At 46.8% G+C, this 17454-nt stretch overlaps 3 non-coding genes and 2 pseudogenes across 3 annotated transcripts; all 5 read left to right on the top strand.

Annotated features, from left to right (window-relative positions):
- The first annotated feature begins 1197 nt into the window (after positions 1-1197).
- On the top strand, positions 1198-1378 carry LOC114541296 (annotated as a pseudogene).
- Positions 1379-1808: 430 nt separating this feature from the next.
- LOC114541259 lies at positions 1809-1972 on the top strand. The gene has a single exon (XR_003689211.1). It is a non-coding gene; the product is annotated as a U1 spliceosomal RNA (small nuclear RNA).
- Positions 1973-9180: 7208 nt separating this feature from the next.
- Positions 9181-9363, top strand: LOC114541284. Its single transcript, XR_003689235.1, has one exon. It is a non-coding gene; the product is annotated as a U2 spliceosomal RNA (small nuclear RNA).
- Positions 9364-9793: 430 nt separating this feature from the next.
- LOC114541260 lies at positions 9794-9957 on the top strand. The gene has a single exon (XR_003689212.1). It is a non-coding gene; the product is annotated as a U1 spliceosomal RNA (small nuclear RNA).
- A 5433-nt stretch (positions 9958-15390) lies between these two features.
- On the top strand, positions 15391-15571 carry LOC114541292 (annotated as a pseudogene).
- Positions 15572-17454: the final 1883 nt, after the last annotated feature.

Consider the following 17454-nt stretch of genomic DNA (forward strand, 5'->3'; position numbering starts at 1 on the left):
GTTTCTTTGGACCCGATGTCGCAACGCCTGTCGTCGCCTCAAAGTCAGCTTTCATTACTCCGACACCGACCCCATCATCAATAATCAGCGGACGACTCTGCCAAAATCCAGTCCAAGTCAGTGTCCCAATTCCTTCACCGCCTAGTCCAACAACGCGCGGCCACTACACTAATGAATCTCCGAGACCAAGGCAAAGTAGCACAATCACTTGCCATCGACCAATATGCGAACGGTTCCACCTGGACACACACCGGCCTGAACATGCGATTTAAAGACTGGCGATTTGTGCACAAAGCTCGACTGAACCTCCTCCCAACGAACGCAGTCAAAGCTCGCTGGTCTGGCGCCTCTCCAACCTGCCGCCACTGCACGGAAACAGAAACACTGCCACATATACTCTGCCACTGCCGGCCCGAAATGGTCTCAATCAGATCTCGCCATAACAAGATTGTCGATCGTCTCTCCCACGCCATCCGTTTTGGTGAAGTAACAACCGACCGGACCGTCGCCAATGCAAACTCACGCCTTCGTCCTGACATCATTATCGAAGAAGACAATCAAGCCCTCATCATAGATGTCACCTGTCCCTTTGACAATGGCCCCACAGCCTCGATGAAGCCGCCACCGCAAAAGTGAACAAATACCAACCACTAAAAGAACACTTTATGCAACTCGGGAAAGACTGCCATATTCTACCCTTTGTCATTGGTGCACTCGGCACATGGTACCCACCGAATGAAGAGGTCCTCCAACGACTTGGCATGACCCGTCGATACCGATCCCTCTTCAGGAAGCTCTGTTGCTCTGATGTAATCCAAGGCTCGTGCGACATCTTCCGCCTACACTTTGGTTGGGACCAAAATGCATCCGAGTGATGCACTAACTAGGTCTTTATGCAGTGCACTAGGCACACATGACTTTTATTATTTTCATTCAGACACTGCTCTTATACTTTTTTGTTTCTAAGTCCCCCTTTATATACACACACGTAAGCCACTCGGGCACATGATTCACTAGGTACTCGAACTTGAGAGAGCCCCACTCTTGTTTCGACATTTCAAATTGCATGGATCCAAATTCTCAGTTAACATGTTAGGTTATATTGTTGTCTTCCAGCCCTTAGTTTATATTTAGTATATATTATAAGTGAGACTGATCACCTCACCCCCTCAGCATTTAGGTTAAGTAAACTGTCCCATCACTTTAGTCATTGTTGAATAGAACTCTGTTCTTATCAGCTTAATATCTGATATGTTAGGCAATGCCTAACTCATATATTAAACTGATTTTTGGCCTTCGGCCCTGGGATTGAAGCTTGCTTCGCCCTGGCCACGGGTTGTCTCGGTATTGCACTACATCCGAGTACGGCCCTCTTCCCCTCAACGGGGGAAGAATCAAATCATTTGAATCGAAACACTGAAAACTCGCTCGGTATAAGTAATTTTATCATCTATAGCATCCGATCTAGTAGCTATCTATCTCATATTCAGTCATTCAACCGGTTCTATATTATTATTATTCAATGCAATAACTTAATTGGCATTGTTCTTTCTAAAATTCTGTTTCGCTACAGTTAAACCTCACATATCAACTCACGCCGCTTTCCATCATTTCAGACGAACCGCCGCAGTCGCCGGACTCCTCGATCGATCGGGAAAACCAGTTACGAACAGCCGCATTGATAACCGAAACGGCGAACGTACGTACCTGTATGAATATTATTCACTACTGCAACGCGGCGGCGGTTAACGACCGCGATCGAAACGCTTCGTCGCCACATTATAAGTCAACGGCGCTGCCACAAAAGCATACTTACCTGACGCGAGAGGCACCTTGATCAACTAGGAGGTCCTCTCAGGATGAGGCCCTTTCATTGCACTTCGACTGGGTTGACTCCTGCGATTACCCCTAATGTGGGTAACTCGAGCGTATAATTTCTGGTAGTGGGGACCTGCGTTCGCGCTCGTCCCCTTCTCCCCCTTCGTCAACCACATCTTATTCATGATTCAAACAAAAAAATCGAAAAACAAATCAAAACTCAGAAGCGTGCGTCGTGTGAAAGCTAATAACAACTTGATTTTTTAACAACGGTGCCGCCGCCGGGTTGTCACAAGTTATTAAGTGTAACCGAATCTCGGAAAATCGTTTGAAATTCGACACCTATTGATTAGCTCTCGCTACCGATCGACGGATGGCGTGCCGGTACTACATACATATACATATACTACCACCGCTACCGCAGCGTCGAGAGGTTCGTCACACTATATATAACAACGTCTCGGATATCAGCACATACCACAGCACCACAAACAACTCTTGCGAGGCAACACATCGACGTAGATTATTTAACCAACTACCTTCGGAACTGTTGTGAAAGCAAATGACCGAAAAAAACCGCAAAAAACAGCTCCCTAACCCTAACCCTAACTGTCGACAGTAATGAATGGCTCGGCGGCAGCAGCAAAGCGTGACCGCGAGGACGTCTCGGCAAGCGTAGGCGGCCCGCCGGCCTCGCATCGTACCCGTTCACGAAATAACGAGAGCTGCAGCGACATTGCTTCGCTTCTTCTTCGTGCCGGCGACTGATTCAGCTCGCTCGATCGCACACCAGCAGCGGCCACCGGGTCGAGCGGGCTCGCCGACGCGCAATAAAGTCTTGGTGGCGAGGCGAAGACGGGTTATCGCTTCTCGGCCTTTTGGCTAAGAGAAGAATTCCGAAATCTCGATTGCAAGTAGACGCAAAGAAGAGGAAGCTAAGAAGAGGAAGCACAGAAGAGGAAGCAAAGAAGAGGAGGTCTTGGCTCTGGTGTCTCTGGTCTCTGGCTGGTCTCCTGCCTCCGCTGCTGGTCTCCCTCCTGGTTGGCTTGGTGGTGTCGTGGCCTTGGGGCCAGTCGGCTCTTGGGAGCCCTGGTGTCTCGTTGGTTGCTCGCGTCTCGTGGCTTGTGTCTCGTGGTTCGCGTGTCGTGGCTCGTGTCTCGTGGTTCGCGTCTCGTGTCTCGTGGTTCGCGTCTCGTGGCTCGTGTTGTTGGCTGGTGTTCGGGCTGGTGCCCTAAATTGTTTTTTGAGATTTATCAGGAAGGGCAAGGGCTAGCCTTGCTGGACTTCCTGTAGGTTAAATTTTTTTTTTTTTTTTTTTTTTTTTACTCTTCTTTCTGAGTATTTGGAGGGCAAAGGACTTCCTTTGCTGGACTCCTTATTTGTACTCCTTCTTTCTTTGGGGTGCAGAGCTTTGGTCTCTGCAGGACCCCTTTTCTATACCTTCTCGGGGGGCAGAGGTTTCGTCTCTGCTGGTCCCCTTTATATATTTCTCAGGGGGCAGAGGTTTAGTCTCTGCTGGTCCCTTTTATATATTTTCTATATTTTCTATATTTTCTACATTTTCTGAGGGAGCAGAGGTTTAGTCTCTGCTGGTCCCTTTTATATATTTTCTATATTTTCTACATTTTCACAGGGGGCAGAGGTTTAGTCTCTGCTGTTCCCCTTTTATATATTTTCTCAGGGGGCAGAGCATTGGTCTCTGCTGGACCCCTTTTCTATATTTTCTCGGGGGGCAGAGGTTTAGGCTCTGCTGGACCCCTTTTCTTCTCTTTGTTTTTGTTTTGTTTCAAACCATGAAGATTCCTTTTGCGAATCGAACAGTTGATGTTGGCTTGCCTGCTGATGCGGGTGAAGTGAGAATTACCGTCAAGAGTGTAATGACGGAATTCCGAGAGCAACTGAAAGACAATTTCTCGCGTCTTTGTGAAGCATGTGTTCTCCTATCGTCGCGTCTTGTTCGAGTGACTTGTCGCTCGGAGGTTGCATGTGAGGAATTCTCTCACTCTGGCTTGACCTTTCGGGGAAAGCCTTTAACATTCAAGCGGTGTAAACAGCCAAATGGGTAAATGTTACTCGATTGAGCTATGGTATCCCGGATGATGCCATTCGGGAGGCCTTACGCCCCTATGGTACCATTCTTCATGTGAAGATGGATACCCTTTATAACGTTTATACTGGCGTACGAAACGTTTTGATGGAAATACGTCAGTCAATACCATCACGAGTGCACATAGCAGGGCACTGGTGTAATGTTTTTCATGTTGGTCAGGTTCAAACATGTTTTTATTGTCATAAACTGGTCATGCTGTTAAGGATTGTCCAGCAAGACATCCCGTTATTCAGGACGAACCGGCAATTGAAATAATTGATCCTCCTGAGGTTGATAATTCAAACGCTTCCCTCCCAACTGAAACTACCTCGACAACAGTTGCTCCTAAGACCTCTGCAGCTGTTATAACACAAAATACTACAACGAAAGCAGCTGCTCCTAAGACCTCTGCAGCCGTTGTAACGGATAACACTACCACAACAGCAACTGCTAGTAAGACCTTTGCAGCTGTTGTAATGACAGTGTTATGGAGCATGATGATGTTCCTTTCCAACCCGTGAAGCTTAACCGTTCAAAAAAACGCACTCGATCTGATGACGAGTCATCAGCAGGTTCTGCTTCACACACGATGGCAAACGTGGAAAACCCCTTTCTGACTTGACCTCGCCGAATCTCTTCTCGACATTAGAAGATGAGGCTGCTCAGATGGAAAACAATAATATGGAAGTTGGTGTCGAAAATGATTTACCTATCAACACTCAGCTTGAAACCAATGATAACAACACTAAGGATGATCGAAATAATGAGCGAGTTGATGATGATAAGGATAATGATGACGATGATAGTGATGTTGATAAGGATGATGAGGATGCTGATGATGATGATAATGATGATGATGATAACGATGATGATGATGAGGATGATGATGATTACGATGATGAGGTTGATCAAGAATACGTTGATGCTACTGAGGAAGTTGATAATAACGAAATTGAAGAGGTTGTAGATGATGTTGAGGAGAGCGATGGTGATAGCATTCCACTAAGCGTCCGTGCACAGCTGAAAGCAGCTAAACACGCTTCAAGCTCTCTTGATTCCTCTTATGAGGCTGGTGATGAAGGAAATCTGTCTTCCTCTACTTCCCAAATATTACCTTCAGAAGTAGAGACTCAGCTTACCCCCTTTACCCTAATCTTCCACGAACAAATCGATCAAAAAGTAAAAGTTCTCAAGAGAGTTCTGACGTTCTCGCCTCCTTCCTATGTTCACGAAAAACGGCACCTGCTCCAGTTGTTGGTTCCACAAAGAAGAAATGAACAATGGCTTCTTTTTTTTGCTTTTTATAATGGCAGCTAAAATATCTTTTATTACATTGAACTGCCAGGGTCTACGGACCTCTGACCATCGAGACACACTTTTTTCTTGGATCAATTGTTGTAAGGCCAGCTTTATTTGTCTGCAAGAGACCCATTCAATCTCGGAAGCCGAATTTTCAAAATGGCTTTCTGATGCCACCTCAAGTGGTCTTAACAAAATAGGTTACAAAGCAATATCCTCTCCTGGCGCTAATCGTAGCTCAGGTGTCGCTATTCTTTACAAACCTGATTACTCTATAGTCCATTCTTTTAAAGATCAATCTGGCAGGTTAATATGTGCAGAGTTCGAACAGGAGAATTTTTCAATACAGCTTTGTAACGTGTATGGTCCAAATAAAAAAGCTCCGGGTATTGATTTCTTTGAATCGCTATATACTATTCTCGATCGAGATACACCCATTGTTCTTTGTGGGGATTTTAATACGGTTGTTGATGCTTCCAAAGATCGATTGGGTTGTAATCCAACCTCCATTTGGGCATATAATTGGTCGGACACTCTTACAGATCTGATGACCTCTTATGATCTGCATGATGTGTGGCGACTTCATCACCCTAATAAGAATGAGTATACTTGGCGTCGTCCTAACGGACAACAAGCATCCAGACTTGACATGTATTGGCTCTCTTCCTTTTTTCTCCCTATGGTTTTGAGAATATTTTACCCTTTTTTCGTTCGTTCTGACCATTCTTATGTGTATCTAGAACTAGGCATACCTTCCAGCGTCAATCGAGGTAGAGGTCTCTGGAAATTCAACACGTCTCATTTAAGTGACCGGCTCTTAATGAGCTAGTACAAGATTTCTGGACATCTTGGCAACATATAAGGCTTCCTTCCATTCTATGAGTGCTTGGTGGGATGCCGGTAAATCCCGTCTTCGTCACCTCATAGCCAAATTTTCCCGTTCAAAAGCTATCAATGATCGACATGCAATTTCCTCATTAGAGAAAACTCTATTCCATCTCGATCGCCGTGCTGCAGCCGGTGAAGATGTAAAGTCAGACATTGCTGACACAAAATCTGAGTTAGAAGAAGCCCACTTAAAGAGAGCCAGAGGTGCCCGTATCCGATCCAACATTCAATGGGCTGAAGAGGGAGAAGCCTCTACCGCATATTTTTTTCGTTTGGAAAAAAAACGAGCACGAAGACGAATTATTTCTTCTGTGCGCAACTTAGCAGGAGTTGTAGTCTCCACTGCAAAATCCATCGCTCTAGCATGGATTCAATTCTATGCCCTCCTTTTCACTGCACAGCCTCTAGATCGCGAACATCAAGACTTTTTTCTAAAGAACATTAATATGCGTCTGTCTGATGATGAGAAATCACAGTGCGAAGGGCCGCTTACAAATGCCGAATGTAAACGAGCTTTAGATGGCATGGCCTCTGGCAAGTCTCCTGGCCTTGATGGCTTTCCGGCTGAATTTTATAAGCATTTTTGGCCAATTCTTGGTGACGACTTTGTTGAAGTCATCAATTTTTGTTTTCAACAAAAAAGTCTCTCTATAAGCCAACGGTCTGGTGTAATCACTCTTCTGCACAAACGAGGAGATCGAGAGGATATGAAAAATTGGAGGCCGATAACTTTATTATGCGTAGACTATAAGATTGTCGCAAAATCCCTCGCAAATCGTCTTCTTGGAGTTCTTGACTCGGTCATTCATTTCGACCAATCTTGTGGAGTTCCTGGTAGAAATTGTGCCGAGAATGTTCGCCTGCTGCACGATGTTGTAGCGCATGCAAATGTGAGGAATGCTGGAGGAGCAGTCATATCCTTAGATCAAGAGAAAGCCTTTGACCGGGTTGAGTGGTCGTACCTCGCCCGTGTCTTGGAAAATATGAATTTCGGCCCTTCTTTTCGTAGTTGGGTCGCATTACTGTATACCAATATATTCTCTAGTGTCCTCATTAATGGCGAACAATCCGCTCTCTTTCCCGTTTCCAGAGGTGTTCGTCAAGGATGCCCTCTATCTCCACTGCTATATGTCATTGTGGCTGAAACGATTGCATGCGCAATTCGGAAGGATCCTGCTATTGATGGCTATTCTTTGCCAAATAGTCAAAAGGTTAAATTATGCCAATATGCCGACGATACTTCCGTTATCGTTTGTTCTTTCCGTGCCTTACAAGCTTTGTTTTCCCTTTTTAATCGCTACGAACTGGCCTCTGGAGCCAAGCTTAATACCAAAAAATCGCATGGTTTACTATTTGGTTCCTGGAAACACCGAAATGACTTACCAATACCATTAGATTGGTCAAGTACCTCCATTACAGTACTAGGTTCCAAACTGAGTAATTTGGAGTCACAAGATTGGACTTCCAAAATTCAGAGCCTTGATTCCATCTTCTCCACATGGCAAACCAGGAAGCTTTCATACCATGGTCGAGCGTTGATCTCCAACATGTTAGGCTTAAGCATCTTTTGGTATTTAGCATCCTTTTCCACCGTTCCCGCAAATACTATCAAAGCGATTAATTCAAAAGTCTTTAACTTTATATGGCAGAAAAAACGAGAATGGCTTGCCCGGGCTTCAGTCACCCAACGTTCTACCCTAGGGGGACTCGGCGTAGTTGACATCAAACGGAAAATATCATCTTTACACGTATTATGGATTAAAAGATATTTCTTACACCAGAACCTGCCATGGGCTACCTTTTTCCGTATGTATTTACGTCGAGCCTTTCCGGGTCGCACTGTTGTTCAGGTTTTATCTCTACCATCTCCACCTAAGTATGCTATGGATGCTTTACCAACTTTTTATCGCTCCGTATTAGAATCATGGTTTAGATTGCCAAGAAAATATGTCGACGGAGAATTTATTATAGAAGGACGCAAAAACAATTCTTGTAAGTTATCATCATTATCTGCCAAATACGTTTATGACATTCTATCAATGAGCGAACGCACACAACATCGTTGTGTTGAGAAATATCGCAACTGGGGTCTGTCATGTGATTGGCCTACAGTTTGGCGTAACTTACTTCTATGGCGTTTTATTAGAAACGTCCGAAACACATCATGGCTTATTGCTCACGGCATCCTTCCAACTGCTGACCGTTTGATCCGTTTCGGTATAAACGTCAACGCTCGTTGTCATTGTGGCAAAGAAGAGACATTAGTTCACCTCTTTACAGCCTGTCCCTTTGCTCTAAAGTTAATACGTTGGTACCACTCTATCATCAAGCGATATAATCCATTATCTGCATTGCCATCTTCTAGTGAGATCCTACTTGGATATGTTGACTCCAGACATATCCCATTGGTCTTTTCTTGTCTCCTAGGAGTCATACGACATCAAATATGGCTTGCTAGAAACTCCTTTCGTTTCAATCGCATAAATCCTGACTTTATCGCTTCACGGGACAAGGTTAAATCCACCCTTCGCTTCACTTTGAAAATTCAACGTCGTCATTGTTTAGCACAACATTTTTCTGAACAATGGCTCGCTGGTGAAGTATTTGGCTTCATTACTCCAGTTGATTCCATCGAATTTCATAGCTTGATCAAATAATTTTTTATTTTTTATTTTTTGTTCTTCGTGGTCACGGGGGTCGCCTTATGGGAAAGTACTGCCGTCGGCCTCGAAGATGTATTGTCTTGTAATCTGTCTCGTGGACAGTCCTGTCCAATTAATTTTGGCCTGTGGTTCGGTTGGACTTCGGTTCGACTGGACTGCACAGGTGACCACCTTTACGGTGAATTTTTAGAGTGTAGCTTGTTTGCGGACAAGCTGCACTGATCTTTCAGGGTTGCTCGCGTTGATCGTGTGATTCACCATCATCACTGTCATTCATCGTACCATTCACGCGTTGTATCATGGCATAGGGGAGAGGTTCACACCCTCTGACGATCTGCGTCACTAAGTAGTGGCCCCCTTGGGTGCGGCGATTGCACGGGTCCAGGCTCCATTGCACCGTCGGAGTCGATAAGCCCATCGTCGTTCAACTCAAAATAAGATCAAGTGTAGTATCTGTTCTTATCAGCTTAATATCTGATATGTTAGGCAATGCCTAACTCATATATTAAACTGATTTTTGGCCTTCGGCCCTGGGATTGAAGCTTGCTTCGCCCTGGCCACGGGTTGTCTCGGTATTGCACTACATCCGAGTACGGCCCTCTTCCCCTCAACGGGGGAAGAATCAAATCATTTGAATCGAAACACTGAAAACTCGCTCGGTATAAGTAATTTTATCATCTATAGCATCCGATCTAGTAGCTATCTATCTCATATTCAGTCATTCAACCGGTTCTATATTATTATTATTCAATGCAATAACTTAATTGGCATTGTTCTTTCTAAAATTCTGTTTCGCTACAGTTAAACCTCACATATCAACTCACGCCGCTTTCCATCATTTCAGACGAACCGCCGCAGTCGCCGGACTCCTCGATCGATCGGGAAACCAGTTACGAACAGCCGCATTGATAACCGAAACGGCGAACGTACGTACCTGTATGAATATTATTCACTACTGCAACGCGGCGGCGGTTAACGACCGCGATCGAAACGCTTCGTCGCCACAATTATAAGTCAACGGCGCTGCCACAAAAGCATACTTACCTGACGCGAGAGGCACCTTGATCAACTAGGAGGTCCTCTCAGGATGAGGCCCTTTCATTGCACTTCGACTGGGTTGACTCCTGCGATTACCCCTAATGTGGGTAACTCGAGCGTATAATTTCTGGTAGTGGGGACCTGCGTTCGCGCTCGTCCCCTTCTCCCCCTTCGTCAACCACATCTTATTCATGATTCAAACAAAAAAATCGAAAACAAATCTAAAACTCAGAAGCGTGCGTCGTGTGAAAGCTAATAACAACTTGATTTTTTAACAACGGTGCCGCTGCCGGGTTGTCACAAGTTATTAAGTGTAACCGAATCTCGGAAAATCGTTTGAAATTCGACACCTATTGATTAGCTCTCGCTACCGATCGACGGATGGCGTGCCGGTACTACATACATATACATATACTACCACCGCTACCGCAGCGTCGAGAGGTTCGTCACACTATATATAACAACGTCTCGGATATCAGCACATACCACAGCACCACAAACAACTCTTGCGAGGCAACACATCGACGTAGATTTATTTAACCAACTACCTTTCGGAACTGTTGTGAAAGCAAATGACCGAAAAAAACCGCAAAAAACAGCTCCCCTAACCCTAACCCTAACTGTCGACAGTAATGAATGGCTCGGCGGCAGCAGCAAAGCGTGACCGCGAGGCGGCCCGCCGGCCTCGCATCGTACCCGTTCACGAAATAACGAGAGCTGCAGCGACATTGCTTCGCTTCTTCTTCGTGCCGGCGACTGATTCAGCTCGCTCGATCGCACACCAGCAGCGGCCACCGGGTCGAGCGGGCTCGCCGACGCGCAATAAAGTCTTGGTGGCGAGGCGAAGACGGGTTATCGCTTCTCGGCCTTTTGGCTAAGATCAAGTGTAGTGCTTGTGGTACCACAAGTTACTAGTGTTGATCTTAGGACTCGGAAGTTGCTGATGGTTAAGGTAGCAAAGGAAGTGGAATCTGACAATTTGCAGATGACTCAACTGATGCGCCTAATCTGATAGCAATGGATGACAGAGGGCAATCACGGGCTTTGTGATGTAAACGAGTTTGCACGTGGCGTATCAAATCTTGGTCCTCAGTGCACTTACGAGGTCAAGTGAATCAGCACTGATCGGTATGGGATCATTGCATCGCCATATGCCCGTGGCAGATCCTAGTAGCCGATTCGATCTCACAAAAAGAGATCAAGTGTAGTATCTGTTCTTATCAGCTTAATCGTCGACCGAAGAACAATTCCAAGCAAGTTTCAAGCAAGTTTTTGGCAGCAAGAAGAAGACCCGCGTGCTGGTAAGTGGCTTCCTGGCCTTCCTCTCAAAGAGGATATGTTCTGGGCTTGAGGATCTTCAACTCTGGGGAACCTCTTGCTCAGTTCATAGACTCTGCGAGTTGAACCAGGACCACTGAAGGTCCTGAGGAGTTGTTGGGCTCTCCTCTTGGCCGCCAGCTTCCCGACAAGATGGCTTGCCCGCGAACGGCGAAACTAGAGTGTGTTGTGCCGTTTCCGATCACCGGCCTTCCCTGTCCTATTTGCCACAAAACCCAACGCGATTCTTCGACCTTCAAGACACATGCCCGACGCGTACACCAGGTACAAAACCCCGAGACACCTACCACATGTTCAGTGTGTCAACAAACATTCAACACTTTCCGTGCTGGATCGGCGCATTACTCGCGAAAACACTTCGATGCTTCCTCAACGCCTGACGGTTCCCCCCAACGAACCCTCAAAACACCGCCGCCAGCTAAAACTCCCGAAGTAGCCAAAGTCGTAGCCAGTATCATCAACACGCATGACCACCCAAATCAACCGGCCAAGGCTACCCCAGCATCAACAAGGAAACTCATCCGGCAGATATTGGAAAACAACGCTCCCCCACAATCTCCTCGAAATACACTCCCTCAACAAGTGCTGAACCCACCCCTACATCCTCGACCTCATCCCCAAGACCTCCCTCACCAGAATTCCCTCTCCCCATCCCAGTTAACAGTCGCTCCACAATATGTCCCCATCCCGAGAGAGAAGTGAGACAACTGATTCGACACTATCGGCGAAAGCCCTCGAAAAGTTCAATGCCATCTCCCACTTCGCCCTCACCGCCTCCTACCCCCACCACGAACCACCTTCCATCCGACACCCTCCAGAATATCAACACCAACCTCGATCGCTTACGAGCTACCCTACAGGATGTTGACTCAGATGACCTTTCTTCCCAAACCCCTCCCAGACCCAACAGCCTCCCTATCCCTGAACCCCTCAGCGACTCCCCGATACCATCAACCGACAACCCCATGTCCCCTAATAATCCATCACCAACCCTTTTCACCCCATCACAACCCTCACCTCCGCAACAACCTTCCCCCACGTCCCTCGTACCAACAACCCTCAACTAATGATGTAATACCCCCGACCTCACCGGATGAAATCAATATGGAAAACCACGTTCAGAACACCGAGGATATCCAAAACTTTCATGACCATTGGTCCACCACCTTCGCTGCAGCACTTTCATGGGATGACTTCTCTGAACAATGTGAACTGTTTGCTGACTCATGTCGCACACTTGCTTCCGAAATTAACTCCCGCAACCGGCCAGCACGAGCAACTAATCCTCCACAAGCACAAGACCCACGTCGCCCCCCTCACGGCAGACGAATCGCAAACTTCAACCCTACCGCAGCCCGTAAGATCCAAGGCCTCTACCGCCACTCGAAGAAACGCGCAGCCCGAAAGATCCTATCCACCAACAATGTGACCTACACCGGCTCACGGGATGAAGCCCAGTCCTTCTTCACAGATGTGTTCGCTGCCAAAGATTGCAACCAAGATGCCCTCACCGCCGCCCTGAAAGAGACTTTCCCAATCCCTGACTCCGACAACGAAGCTCTATACGACGAGATGACCCAACAAGAAATCTCGCAGAAACTTCGATCCGCCGCCAACACCTCCCCGGGCTCTGATCGAGTCGAATATCGACATTTGAAAAGAATAGACCCTCAGGCGAAGATCCTTACCCTGATCTTTAATCGCTGTCTCGAGCAAAAGGATGTCCCACAACCATGGAAAGAAGCAGTAACGGTTCTGATTCATAAGAAAGATGACCCCAACGATGTCGCCAACTTCCGACCCATAGCTCTGATGTCATGCATCTACAAACTATTCACCTCCGTCCTTGGTCGTCGACTATCCACCTGGGCCATACAGAAAGGCATCCTCTCCCAAGAACAAAAGAGTGCCCGTCCCTCCGAAGGGTGCTATGAACACACTTACATCCTGCAGTCCCTGATGGGCGATGCTCGCCGTAAAAAGATCCCTGTTTACCGCCTGGCTTGACCTCAGAAATGCCTTCGGCAGTGTCCCCCACACAACCATCCAGACCACCCTTCTACACCTCGGCATCCCACAATCATTCGTCGACCTTGTGATGAACTCTTACACAAATGCCACCACCACCGTCCGCACACATCAAGGTGATACTGACCCTATTCCACTCAATGCTGGTGTAAAACAAGGTTGTCCAATGTCCGCGATCCTGTTCAACCTGTGCCTTGAACTAGTCCTCCGTGCCATTAAGAACAAGGCCGCCTCTCTACCGAACGGTACAGTGTCCCACTTCAGCACCCATATATCCGTCCTCGCATATGCCGACGACCTGGTTATCGTTGCCCGAAACAAACCTACGCTGCAAAAGCTTCTCGATGTTGCTTCCTCCAGCGCCACAACCCTGGGCCTAGAGTTCCGTCCTAACAAATGTGCGTCCCTTTCATTCATCAACGAGCGCCGTCAAGCCCAACGTATTGCAACCAACACCTTCATCGTACAAGATGGCCCCATTCCAGCCCTATCACGTGAAGAAAGCTATCGCTACCTCGGTGTCCCCATCGGTATAATCCACCGGATTGATGATCTCCCATCCATTATACCACGATTAATTGACGATATCACTGCCATCACCAAATCCCTGCTTGCTCCGTGGCAGAAACTGGACGCCATCCGCTCCTTTGTCGAGCCCTGCCTGACCTACGCTCTCCGTGCTGGAAACCCTGCAAAACAGTCGCTTGAACCTCTCCGAGTTGTCCTCATCTCGTCCTTACGAAATATATGTGACCTCCCAAAGCGCTCATCACAGTCCTACTTCTTCGCATCAAAGCACGCTGGTGGACTAGCGTTTCAAGATCCCACGAAGGAAGATGACGTACAAGCCATTGTTCAGGCACTCAGAATCCTTTCCTCGGATGATCCCACGGTCTCGTCCATCGCCCAGAACGAGCTCCGCAGCATCACCAGCAGAGCCACCTCCTCAAATGCCACACCAGCGTTAATATCCGAGTATCTTTCTGGTTCCACCACCAACAGATGTGCCAACATAAATTACACTGCCAGCTCCCTATGGACCCGCTGTCGAAATGCCTGTCGTCGTATGAAGATCGCCTTCCACTTCTCCGACACAGAACCAGCATCGATCACCGCAGATGACTCAGCCAAAATTCGTTCCAAGTCGATATCCCAATTCCTTCACCGGCTGATCCAACAGAGGGCTGCCAATACGCTTATGAATCTCCGTGATCAAGGGAAAGTCGCCCAATCGCTCGCCACCGACCAGTATGCCAACGGATCGACATGGTCTCACACTGGCCTCAACATGAGATTTAAGACTGGCGCTTTATACACAAAGCCCGCCTCAACCTGCTACCCACCAATGCTGTGAAAGCTCGATGGTCCGGATCGTCACCCACTTGTCGCCATTGCGCAGATGTTGAAACCCTTCCTCACATCCTCTGTCACTGCCGACCTGAAATGGTTTCCATCCGTTCCCGCCATGACAAAATCGTTGAACGCTTATCCAATGCCATCCGTTTCGGGGAAGTCACCACCGATCGAGCCATTGCCAACAGTAACTCTCGCCTACGACCAGATATAGTCATCGAAGAAGACAACCAAGTACTTATAATTGACGTCACTTGTCCCTTCGATAATGGTGCCACTGCGCTGGACGAAGCCGCGGCTGCAAAGATCAACAAATATGACATCCTGAAAGATCATTTTACCCAGCAAGGGAAAGACTGCCACGTCCTGCCATTCGTCATTGGTGCCTTGGGCTCCTGGCATCCACCAAATGAACAAGTCCTTCAACGCCTTGGTATGACCCGAAGCTACCGATCGCTATTCAGAAAACTCTGCTGTTCGGACGTCATCCAAGGTTCATGTGACATTTTTCGCGTTCACTTTGGTTGGGACCAAAATGCATCCGAGTGATGCGCTAACTAGGTCTTTTATGCAGTGCACTAGGCACACACGACTTTTATTATTTTCATTCAGACACTGCTCTTATAGTTGTTTTTGTTTCTAAGTCCCCCCTTTATATACACACACACGTAAGCCACTCGGGCACTTGATTCACTAGGAACTCGAACTTGAGAGAGCCCCACTCCTGTTTGACATTTCAAATTGCATGGATCCAAATTTTCAGTAAACATGTTAGGTTATATTGTTGTCTTCCAGCCCTTAGTATTATATTTAGTAAACATTATAAGTGAGACTGATCACCTCACCCCCATAGCATTAGGTTAAGTAAACTGTCCCATCATTTTAGTCATTTTTGAATAAGAATCTGTTCTTATCAGCTTAATATCTGATATGTTAGGCAATGCCTAACTCATATATTAAACTGATTTTTGGCCTTCGGCCCTGGGATTGAAGCTTGCTTCGCCCTGGCCACGGGTTGTCTCGGTATTGCACTACATCCGAGTACGGCCCTCTTCCCCTCAACGGGGGAAGAATCAAATCATTTGAATCGAAACACTGAAAACTCGCTCGGTATAAGTAATTTTATCATCTATAGCATCCGATCTAGTAGCTATCTATCTCATATTCAGTCATTCAACCGGTTCTATATTATTATTATTCAATGCAATAACTTAATTGGCATTGTTCTTTCTAAAATTCTGTTTCGCTACAGTTAAACCTCACATATCAACTCACGCCGCTTTCCATCATTTCAGACGAACCGCCGCAGTCGCCGGACTCCTCGATCGATCGGGAAACCAGTTACGAACAGCCGCATTGATAACCGAAACGGCGAACGTACGTACCTGTATGAATATTATTCACTACTGCAACGCGGCGGCGGTTAACGACCGCGATCGAAACGCTTCGTCGCCACAATTATAAGTCAACGGCGCTGCCACAAAAGCATACTTACCTGACGCGAGAGGCACCTTGTAATTTTAGGGTGTCTAGTCTAGTGAGTATCTATTCCCAAGGGGGTGAACACTAGGTTTACTGGCCCTTGTTTCTCTTCTTTTATTTATTCAGGGGGGGCAAAGGACGGCCTTTGCTGGACTCCCTGTAGGTCTTTATTTTATTTTATTCTATTTTATTTTATTTGGGGGGCAAAGGACTAGCCTTTGCTGGACCCCTTTCTTTGTTGTTTCTTCTTTTTGGGGGGGCAAAGGACTGCCTTTGCTGGACTCCCTTTTTCTGTCTTCCAGGGGGGGCAAAGGACTAGCCTTTGCTGGACTCCCTTACTTCTGTGTGGTTTTTCTTGGGGGGGCAAAGGACTAGCCTTTGCTGGACCTCCTTTCTTTATTTGAATTTATTGGGTGGTAAAGGGATTTGCCTTTGCTAAACTCCCTTGTGTGTTTTGAGGCCATTTTGTGTATATTTAGCCTCTTCTTTGTTAGTGTCTTTTTTAGGCCTCTTTTTGTTACCATTCTTCTGAGGTCTTAGCTCGTTTACTATATCGTTTTTCAATATGTCTTGCCCTAATTTCACTGCTGAGGATTTTGCAAAGTGGAATAAAACATCATCCCTTTTTAAAATCCCAGCACGCTTAATAGCCAAAGAGGGCATCAAAGACATTAGAGTGGCCTTGATTGATGCCATTGGCGCAAACAAGGTTTCGTGTGTGCAGGCTCTGCCAGAACATTGTTTCCGTGTTGATTTTAAGGCAGAGTCTGTAAATATCACTACCAAATAAATGGTCTATCTTTTCGTGGGGTTACCATCACACCCACGCCGGCATATGAAACGCTAACACGTGTTATTGTTGACCGTGCACCAATTCATATGCCGGACAGTTATTTTTCAACTGCGTTGTCACCATTCGGTCGTGTCTCTCGCGTTCAGCATCTGACTGTTCGCAAATATCCTAACATCAAAACAGGGACCCGTATGGTGACAATGTCAATTCTAAAGCCTATCCCGCCCATGCTTCAAATCGCCAACTTTCCTTGTGCGGTGAAGTATCGTGGCCAGCCAAAATACTGTTTTGGCTGCAAGTCTTTTGGGCACCTACCCCGCCAGTGTCCAGCTAGCAAAGACAAAGCTGATGGGTTTTCCTCCAAGGGATCGTCTCTTCTTCCTCGCTCCAAGCATGCGAAAACTTCCTTGCCTGCTGGTCGGGTAACAGATGCTCATGGATGCGAGAAAGTTATATTGGTTGATGCGCCAGCTCACACCACTGCACCTTTACACAGGGCAGGGTCTGCAACCCCATCTCAGACTTCTGCTGTGCCAATGGAATTTTCTTCAGAGATTCCAACGGACAATAGGTCGGGGCTGTCCATCTGCATCAGCCATTTTTCGAGCTCTGAGTCGGTCACCTTGGACGGCTCTTTCACTTGTGTCCGAGAGGTATCTATCGTG

The sequence above is a fragment of the Dendronephthya gigantea genome, unplaced genomic scaffold, assembly GCF_004324835.1.
Source record: "Dendronephthya gigantea isolate DGI-Jeju-01 unplaced genomic scaffold, DenGig_1.0 000278F, whole genome shotgun sequence".
NCBI lineage: Eukaryota > Metazoa > Cnidaria > Anthozoa > Malacalcyonacea > Nephtheidae > Dendronephthya > Dendronephthya gigantea.